We start from the raw sequence: 11256 nt of genomic DNA on the forward strand, positions 1-11256 counted from the left end.
TTGTTTTATATTCAGTGAAAAAAAGCTTTATAAATATAAGCTTATATATATGGACTTTAATGAGAACAAAATGTGGTATAGTATGAGAATGCTAATGATTGATGTCGGTTGTCGTTCATTTAAGGCGGCTATCTTCAAATGTGCATGGCAGGGGTGCGTTTTTCGGCACAACACCTGTTTCTGGGCAGTTTTAACGACAGTGCATAACGTTAACGTACTGGGGTGCGATAAAGTTATTCTTTAAATGTCACACAGCTACTTAGTCGAGTGACCGCTTACCTGACAACCCATCTTGTGAGCGTCGGTCGGTCCGTCCTTTCCCAGCGCTGCCCAGGCTCTGTCCGCCTGTCAGCGCTGTGACACCGGCAACGGTAAATGGCAGTGAGCCCAGCCCACCCATCAGAGAAATGTCAGCTCTTATTTTGAAAAGGGCTTATTGAGGGGGCGTGACATCACGTTGAAGCAATACCCCTGATTAGCTGACTACACGTGTGGATCGTAGTCACACACTCTGTGGAAAGATAGTGCCAAAAAGATCTGTAGACGTGTGCAGAGGGATCTGTGAATGCCCTTTGATCTGCAAACACAGATTCAACACTTGCATGCTGAGCTTTGTACAGAATGTGTAAGAATGTCTTTTTACAATGGTTTGAAAATACAAGTTAGAACATGTTTGTTTGCAAATTGTGAGGAGGGCATTTGTAGATTTTTTTAATGGAAAAAAACAGCGAAACAGCTGTGCCAAAATTCTGAAAACAAATGCAACACAATCTACAAACAAATAATGACCCTCATGCGCAGACGAATCACTTTGTATTCATTCAAATTCTGGTTGTCAAGTACAAGTCACTGATTTCTATTTGTGAATCATGAAGAGTCTGTTTGTGGATTTTTTTTAAATCTATTTGTAGATCTCATTTGCGGATCATGAGGAGTTTGTTTGCAGATTTGGAATCTATTTACAGATTGTGTTTTACATTTGCAGATTTTAAATTTATTTGTAGATCTTCTTTTGTGTTTACAAATTGTAATATGCATTTTTGACTCATAGTCTCTTCATTTTCAATGATTTCAATGATTATTTTGTCACAACAGCAACAGTCAGAATTATGAAAACAAATGTGACACAATCTACAAACAGAACATGATCTTCACCTGCAAACAAGTCACTGATTTATATTTGTGAATCAGGATGTGTTTATTTGTGGATTTTTAATCTTTTTTTAGATCATGCTTTATATTTGTGGATCACAAAGAGTTTGTTTGAGGACTTTGTATCTATTTGTAGATCTTGTTTTACATTTGCGGATCATGTGGACTTTGTTTGCGGATTTTTTAATCTATTTGTAGATTGTGTTTTGTGTTTACAAGTTGTAATATCTATTTGTGACTTTTAGTCTGTCCATTTTCAGTGGTTTTGGCATCAATTTACCCCCATAGTATTATAGTGCATACTTCTCCAACAAACACCAACAAACTTCCATGTTCATAAACAAACAGTTGTTCATGCTGTAAATTAAACGCTACCTTTACAAAAATGCGACTACTCATGAGTAGTAGGCCAAAAAACGGAATCCGACGCACCCGGGCGAAGGTTAACGTGTGTATGCCTTTTCAGCGTCTCTATTACCCAGCCAGCAATGACATGTGGGGCCCAGATGAGGGCTTCATGGGCGGCAAATGTGGGCCCCATTATGGGCTTGCACCCGGGATCCACATTGGGGCAAGCCGTGGAAGCCCAGACGTACTAAAAGTGGGACCTGTAAGGGTACTGCATGGGTCTTAATTGGGCAATTCATGTCAGATCCATTTGGGCCCCACCTGCCCAAAGGGGTCCAAAGTGGGCTTTGCAACATGGCTACACAGATGGGCTTTAAATGGGATCTGTAAGAGTCTTATGCGGGTCCTAACTGGGCAATTCATGCCAAACCCATTTGGGCCCCACCTGCCCAAAGGGGTTTAAAGTGGGTTTGCAACCGGGATCCACATGGGGGCCAGCCGTGGATGCCCAGATGGGTTTTAAGTGGGATCTGTAAGGGTCTTATGTGGGTCCTAACTGGGCAATTCATGCCAAACCCATTTGGGGCCCACCAGTCTGAAGGGGTTTAAAGTGGGCTTGCACCCGGGATCCACATGGGGGCCAGCCGTGGATGCCCAGGTGGGTTTTAAGTGGGATCTGTAAGGGTCTTATGTGGGTCCTAACTGGGCAATTCATGCCAAACCCATTTGGGGCCCACCAGTCTGAAGGGGTTTAAAGTGGGCTTGCACCCAAGATCCACATGGGGGCAGCCGTGGATGCCCAGATGGGTTTTAAGTGGGATCTGTAAGGGTCTTATGTGGGTCCTAACTGGGCAATTCATGCCAAACCCATTTGGGGCCCACCAGTCTGAAGGGGTTTAAAGTGGGCTTGCACCCGGGATCCACATGGGGACCAGCCATGGATGCCCAGATGGGTTTTAAGTGGGATCTGTAAGGGTCTTATGTGGGTCCTAACTGGGCAATTCATGCCAAACCCATTTGGGGCCCACCAGTCTGAAGGGGTTTAAAGTGGGCTTGCACCCAGGATCCACATGGGGGCCAGCCGTGGATGCCCAGGTGGGTTTTAAGTGGGATCTGTAAGGGTCTTATGTGGGTCTTAACTGGGCAATTCATGACAGACCCATTTGGGCCCCACCTGCCCAAAGGGATTTAAAGTGGGTTTGCACCCGGGATCAACATGGGGGCCAGCCATGGATGCCCAGGTGGGTGTTAAGTGGGATCTGTAAGGGTCTTATGTGGGTCTTAACCGGGCAATTTGTGTCAGACCCATTTGGGCCCCACCTGCCTAAAGGGGTTTAAAGTGGGCTTGCACCAGGATTCAACCGTGAATGCCCATATGGGCTTAAAGTGGGCTCTGTAAGGATCTTATGTTGGTCCTAACTGGGCAATTCATGCAAGGTAAGCCCAGCCATTCATTTAAGGAAACAATCTAAGAAAAATTAAAAATGAAGAATGAATGTAAGTACAAGATAAATACAAGACACTTGATGCTTTGAACTGCAAGAAATATATTAAATTGAACAACAAAATTTATCTTTAAAAAACAATGTCACAACATACGGTAAACTAAAAAAAATATTTTAAAAAAATCTCTGAAAAAAAACCCTCCAAAAATACAATACAAAATACACTCATTATATAATACATTGAACAACAAACATAATCTTTAACAATTTAAATTTTACAACGTACTGGTAAATAAATAAAAAATATATATTTTTTAAAAATGTCTGAAAAAAAGAAAACAAAACATCTCTCCAAAAAATACATCCAAAACAGTCATGGCGTTTGTGTTGTTGATGTTCTTTTTTACCCATAGATATATGAGCAATATCACACGAGTAGCCATGCGATATGGCTGTATATCAGCACGCTTTGATTCGTCCGTAGGTAATCACTGCGTGCTGATATACAGCCATATCGCACGGCTACGAGTGTGATATTGCGTTTATACAACAGTTCGACGGCACGAGTGTGTAAATAAATAAGAACAACAACGGAGTGTCTTTAAAACCCTCTTTTGTGCAGCACTACTTCCTTCCGCCACGGATTCATATCTCAAGTTGTCAGTTGGACCAAGCCTCCGTTACTAACTCTAAAACGTCACTTTAGAACTAGTAACGAAGGAACGTCGAGTCGCTTCATTGAAACACATTGAATTTTATACAGTATTAGAGAGAGAGAGAGAGAGTAGGCTATTACCTGTCTGATATATTGCATTACATTCATTCTTCAAGTCAATGTCCATAATATTATATCCATTATAAAAGTCTGTTTGAATGTCCTCTGAGGAAAACGATTTTGTATAACACCACAGCGTTAAAAACAACTTCCTTTGCAAAAGTTCCTTTCAATTTAAAAGTCTCTTGTGCTTCACTGACTCATTCTTCCTGTAAAGTGTTGCCGCCATCTAATGGCGTATTAATGTAACTTTCACTCAATCCATATTACTTACTAATGGACATATTTATATAAAATAATATTTATTGAACAACAAATAAGCACAATTGTACAGTTCAGTCAAACAAAGCACTAGTTATTGGCATAAACATTTACGCTTGTATGTGGGTTTTACAAATATTTAACGAATGAAAAGGATTTTAAAGAGCTTGTGACAAAACCTCTTAACTCCATTGGATCCTCAAACTGTCAATCAAACCTCATTACATTAATCCGCCTCCCCTCGTGAATGAAGTGCGCACGCAGTTTGGACATCTCCTCTATGCAATGCCAAGGTAAATAAAGATCTGATGTTTGAAAAAAAAATGTAAAGCGTTTTCTTTACTCAAAAAACCCTATGTTTATAAAGTTTAACGTTTTACCTATTTGAAGAGCGGAGAAGAGTCTTCGTCTGATATGTCCCGTCTAGTTGAAGCCAATATACTATATATAATGATGTAACATAACGTTGTTTATTATTATCAAATTTAACATAGCACAATTCGACTTGCTCTGGAACAAATAATAGATTAATAAAGACCAAAGATTGCCTGTTCTATGTACTCAAATTGAATAATGTCTCATGTTTAACCACTATAAGAGCCAGCGGCAAATCCACGAAGCACTGGCCGAGATTAAGCTGTTCTCAGCAGTTACAGAAGCACTGAATGGCCGCTGACGCCCTGGAGCTCACATCTCCGAAAACGTCAAAACAAGTTGTAAAATAGGTGCTGTTATTAAATATGAGTCACATATTTCAGGTCTAAACAACTACATTCTTGCCTAAAAACTATTAAAACTACAGTTTGTGGTACAACAAGTAGTATTTGTAAAAATTGCGGTTGATTTGGTCGGCCGCCATGACGGTCACTTCAAGCGGAGTGCCCACTCCATGCCCACTTGATCCATAAAAATTCTATGCAGGACCCATATGTGCATTCCCAGTTCAAACCCATGCCCACTTGACCCATAAATATGCCATTCAAGACCCATAATTGTATTCCCAGTTCAAACCCATGCCCACTTGGCCCATAAAATTTCTATGCAGGACCCATATGTGCATTCCCAGTTCAAACCCATGTCCACTTGGCCCATAAATATGCCATTCAAGACCCATATATGTGTTCCCAGATCAAACCCATGCCCACTTGGCCCATAAATATGTCATGCAAGACCCATATATGTGTTCCCAGTTCAAACCCATGCCCACTTGGCCCATAAAATTTCTATGCAGGACCCATATGTGCATTCCCAGTTCAAACCCATGTCCACTTGGCCCATAAATATGCCATTCAAGACCCATATATGTGTTCCCAGATCAAACCCATGCCCACTTGGCCCATAAATATGTCATGCAAGACCCATATATGTGTTCCCAGTTCAAACCCATGCCCACTTGGCCCATAAAAATTCTATGCAGGACCCATATGTGCATTCCCAGTTCAAACCCATGCCCACTTGGCCCATAAATATGCCATTCAAGACCCATATATGTGTTCCCAGATTAAACCCATGCCCACTTGGCCCATAAATATGTCCTGCAAGACCCATATATGTGTTCCCAGTTCAAACCCATGCCCACTTGGCCCATAAAAATTCTATGCAGGACCCATATGTGCATTCCCAGTTCAAACCCATGCCCACTTGGCCCATAAATATGCCATTCAAGACCCATATATGTGTTCCCAGATCAAACCCATGCCCACTTGGCCCATAAATATGTCATGCAAGACCCATATATGTGTTCCCAGTTCAAACCCATGCCCACTTGGCCCATAAAAATTCTATGCAGGACCCATATGTGCATTTCCAGTTCAAACCCATGCCCACTTGGCCCATAAATATGCCATGCAAGACCCATATATGTGTTCCCAGATCAAACCCATGCCCACTTGGCCCATAAAAATTCTATGCATTACCCATATGTGCATTCCCAGTTCAAACCCATGCCCACTTGGCCCATAAATATGCCATGCAAGACCCATATATGTGTTCCCAGATCAAACCCATGCCCACTTGGCCCATGCCTGTCCCTTATGGGGCCCATGTAATCAGCTCATATGGGCTTCCTATGTGGGACTCGTACTACAAAACCTACATGAGACCCGCTGATTTCACCCAGCCAAAGCCCATGCCCACACAGTACCCATGGAACCCGTAGTTAACCCATCTGGGCCCCACGTGTCATTGCTGGCTGGGTAAGTTCACTTAATTTCACTCGTTTAATCTGACTCCAATTTCAAATGATTCTTATTCTTATGTTGTGTTTCCAATTAGGAATTAATCATTTGCTATGTATTAATTTAGATATTTGATTATTCTGATTACCTTATATTTTCAACTATTTCGTTCACTGCAGTCCCGGTATCGCTTTAGAAGAGTCACTTTGGCCAACTTTGCTCTTCCCGGACACAAACTCGTCAGTTCTGACCTTAAACATTGGATGCAGGGTAAATATCTACCTTTAAGTCGGTCACGCTCTGCTTACTCGTAACAAAAAGCATAGTTTTTATATATTTACGAAAACTGCAATTTATTTAAGGCAGTGATTGTCAGAAATCGAAATGGACTTAATCGATGTGCCCCATGCTCCATCTATTAAACCTTTCGTATGAACAATCCTGAACACAGATTTGAGGTAATACCTTCGCTTTAATCTACTAGAAATAATGAATTAAGAATAATACAGAATAAACCATTTTATTTGTCAAGTAAAAATGTATCATGCCAATTACATTACAGTTAGACAATTAGAAGCCAATTCAGAAATGATAAATGCATAACATCGAATTACTCGAAGAAATGCATATACACACAGTGATGTGTGAATGTTTCTGGCTACAGAAGATCCCACATAACTGCTTTGCACTTTAACTTTTATACCAGGACTGTAGGATTGTACATTTTTATTACACCAACACCTGTTTTGGGGGGGGGGGGGGAGGAGTGGGTTTTCACAAAAGGCACCACCCAAAGATAGGACAGAATTTTCCTTAGTTGTCAATCTTCTTCATAATACCAGTGACTGCTGTGAAATTGAGACCATTTTACCAATCGCACTGAGACATTTAAAATGATACCAAACATAAAAAGGGAAAAACAATAAATACACAAGTTACATTATATGTCTTGAAGAATTTTCAGTGACTTGAGTCAAAGGGAAAGGAAGGAAGGAAGGTGTGTGTGTGTGTGTGTGTGTGTGGAGGGGGAGGCATTGTCCTTTTGGGGTTAGGGCAAGGCGTTGTCCATTGCTATTTCTTTGAGATCTTCTTCTCTAGGCGAGTTTTATTGCTTTATTGCAGGATGCTTGATCTCAGTTTTCGTTTAGCAGGAAAATCAAGCCTTACAAGGAAGAGGATATTGAACAGCTGAATGAAGGATTGATGATTAAAGGAAAACCATGTGAAATTAAAAAATTTAATAACAGAGAATTTGTTGTCTCTTTTATGCATCTGCCTGCTTACCTGGATGACGCAGAGATTCTACAGAAGCTGGAGGGATGGGGGGTAACTCCGGTCTCTCAGATAAGGAGAAGATTCTACACCGGCACCAACATAGAAGATGGAACAAGGTTCCTTAAGGTACAGTTCCCAAAAGAAGTGGTCTCCTTGCCCTACAGTACTCGAATTGAAACAGAAGACGGTCCACAATACTATAGGGTGATACATAGCAAGCAGGTGAGAACCTGCAGGTTGTGTATGAGCCCTGATCATGTGATGAAGGACTGTCCCGATTTTAAATGCGAGGAAACAGGCCACTTCGCGAGGGACTGTAAGGTGGTGAGGTGTCCGGACTGCAAGTGTGTACTGGACAAATGCTGATGCTGGTATGGAGACCAGCAAAATGAAGAAGAAAGGGGGAATGGGCTGATGCATGAGACAGACAATGAAGAGGAGCAAAGGGAAGACACCAGAGCAATGCAAAGAGAGGACAATGAAAGCACGGACAACGACAATGAGATTGAAAAGACTGAGCTAACACAGGACAGTGTGGAAATGGAGGTACGGATGGAGTTAAACGAGGTTTGACAAACAGAAACAGAAGAGCCAGAAGAGAAAGAACGGATAGGTGAGAAGGACAGAAAGGACAAAGACAATGAAAACATGGGTGGAGACGGCACTGCAGGTACATCCAATAAAGAAGAAGAAAAGTCAAGGTAATACCCAATTTAGAGAAAGCTAAAAATAAAATGTGGAAACAAAGTAATGAGGAGAAACAGGACTGTGGAAGAAGTGCAAAGGAGGGGGAGGAAATGGAATAACTAAATTACGATGCTAAAGTTTGTCTTTTTATCTTTTTTAATTGTGTTGAAAATTGTTACTTTTAATGCAAGAGGGTTAATGAATGGTGTGAAATTTGAAAAAGTCAAGGAACTGTGCAGGGATGAAGATGTGATTTTATTGCAAGAACCAAAAAAAAAAAAAAACGATGGGAAGGGGAATTATTTTTTTAATAATGTGGAGGGGAAAATGGGAGGAGGAGTTGCAATGTAATAAGAAAAGATAGAGGTATCAGGTCAAAGCAAATGTATAATGACACAAAAGGAAAATGTTTGGCTGTAGAAATTAAGATAGATGAAGACGATTTTATTTTAGTAAACGTACATGCTCCAAATGAAGAAATAGAAAAGAAAAAATATTTTAATGTAATAGCTGAGTTAATGGAAAAATGGAAGAGGGTAATAATTGCGGGGGATTTTAACACTGTTTTTAATAAAATGGATATGGCTAACGGAATGGTTTTTAAATCGGATGGGGGAAGAAAGGAGTTAATGTCGTTGGAGGAGAAAAACATGACTGATGTGTGGAGAGAAAGAAATGGGAAAAAGAGGGAATTTACAAGAAGACAGCTGGTAGGGAATTTTATGTGTCAAACTACTTCTTAAGTACTAGGAATTTGGAATGTTTTATTGATGGACAAATAAAGAAATTTGTTTTATAAAGAAAGACCCATAACAAAGACGTTTTATAAAGTTTTATAAAGAAAGACCCATAACAAACAAAGAGTTCAACCAAATCTCAGCATAAATACTGTTGTGTCAGTAATTTCATCGAGAAAACAGATAAGCTAACCACACGGTACATTGAAACTGAAGCTTGCTGTACTTATCATCAATATTGTTTACTGTGACATTTGACAGTAGGCTGCATGTGTATTTTTTTATGCAGTAATTTTTATTTGTCTACAGATTTTATTTTTGTTTCATTGATTTCATTGTTGGTTGATTACTGTAACTGATTATGGTAAAAAATACTGTAAGTATTGAAATACATACTTGAAATATTCAGTCTGCAGCATCAGTGTTGTGCAGTGCTTGGTAAGTTTATAGTAGGCCTATTTGTATACATTCTCCCTATATCTCAAACTAATCATGAAGAATGTTGTGGGTTTGTCACTATTTGTTTTGTTTTTTTCCATCTAAATTATGCCTTACATAACAATGTCTGGCCAAAACTGGCTGCAATAGTGTCTGATCATTGAGGACTGTGTTGGTTAAATGAAAACTAATAGCATTTTCACAAATATGTGTATATGTTTTGACTGAAGTGTGGCATTTTGCAAACAATCTAGGAATTATGTAAACTGAGTGTGGTGTTTGGATAATTGTGATTATATTTTGAAAAAAAGAACCCGGTTTTCAAAATTGTGTTTAAACAATTGAAAAAAAACTGTAAACAGATGGTAGAAAATTATGTGGAAATGTTATACAATTATTTTAAAATGGAAAACAAGATGGGGGATTTTTATAAAAATTTTTACAAACAATGTTATATGTATTTTTAAACAAAAGCACTTTTACATGCCAGGAGAAGATGAACACTTTTTGTTTCAGTTTCAGGGTTAAACTGTGTTATAAAGGTGTTAAAAAGATACGTATGTGATGTGAATTTTATTAATCAGCAACCATTTTTAATTGCGATTTTAGTTTGACTACTGTAAGCTTTATGTTTTTTCTGAAAATATAAAGAGTGTCTGAATGTCTTAAATAGCCCACTCTTGGCTGCAGATTTCGCTTACGGCCATACCACTCTGAGCACGCCCGGAAGCTAAGCAAAGTCGGGCCTGGCTAGTACTTGGATGGGAGATCGCCTGGGAATACCAGGTGCTGTAAGCTTTATGTTTTTTCAAAAAAAAAAAAAAAAAGAGTATTTGAATATCTTACATAGCCCATTCTTGGCTGCAGATTTCACTTACGGCCATACCACTCTGCGGGCGCTGTTGAGTCCAATGGAAGCGAGTTGGCAGTAGTTGGGAAAGGAAGGCTCTCCCACACCTCTGAGTGTATGGCGGGCCGGAAGGTCCAAAAATATGGCTACCGACTTGTCGCGGGAATTCACTATACAATTGCCAGTAGCCACTGAGTTTACCACTGATAGGGCGGCGGTGCATCTGCATACACACTCTCCTCACGCAGCGAACGACTCACTTTCCTCACACAGCTGACCACTGACTCTCCTCAGCCGGCGAATCACTTTCCTCACGCAGCCGGTGACTCACTTTCCTCACGCAGCGGACGAATCACTTTCCTCACGCAGCCGGCGACTCACTTTCCTCACGCAGCGGACGAATCACTTTCCTCACGCAGCCGGCGAATCACTTTCCTCACGCAGCGGACGACTCACTTTCCTCACGCAGCCGGCGAGTCACTTTCCGCAGCCGGCGACTCACTTTCTGCAGCCGGCGACTCACTTTCCTCACGCAGCATTAACTCTCCTCACGTTTCTTTTCAAATACTGTGATGGTGCAATAACTAACTACATCTAGTAAAATTGATCATTTTTGTGTTGTAAATGTAATTTATTCTGAAGCAATATTCCCATCAGTGTTCTGTAAACTGTTACTGTTAAGATGTAAACTGTTAATCATCAGATTTGTATATGCCCCTTAAAGGGATAGGTCAATCAAAAATAAAAATTCTGTCATCATTGACTTACCTTCTAGTTGTTCCGAACCTGTATGAGTTTCTTTCTTCTGTTGAACTAAAAATATATTTTGAATGTCAGTAAACAAACAGCTGACTGTAGAGAGTGACTTTCATAGTAGGGAAAAAAAAAAAAAAAAAAAATGGAAGTCACTGGCTACCATCAACTGTCTGGTTACTGACATTCTTCAAAATATCATCCTTTTTCTTTCTTCTGTTGAACTAAACTCATATAGGTTTGGAACAAACTAGACTGTAAGTCAATGATGACAGAATTATCATTATCATTATTATCATCAATTATCACAGGTTTAACGATCCCTTGAAATTGATTGTCATGGCATTTTTTTTTTTTT

General features: G+C 40.0%; 1 pseudogene; it reads left to right on the forward strand.

Moving 5' to 3' along the window:
* Positions 1 to 9990: 9990 nt before the first annotated feature.
* On the forward strand, positions 9991 to 10093 carry LOC125250744 (annotated as a pseudogene).
* The last annotated feature ends 1163 nt before the right edge of the window (positions 10094 to 11256 follow it).

Source organism: Megalobrama amblycephala, linkage group LG1 (genome assembly GCF_018812025.1).
Source record: "Megalobrama amblycephala isolate DHTTF-2021 linkage group LG1, ASM1881202v1, whole genome shotgun sequence".
Classification (NCBI taxonomy): Eukaryota; Metazoa; Chordata; class Actinopteri; order Cypriniformes; family Xenocyprididae; genus Megalobrama; species Megalobrama amblycephala.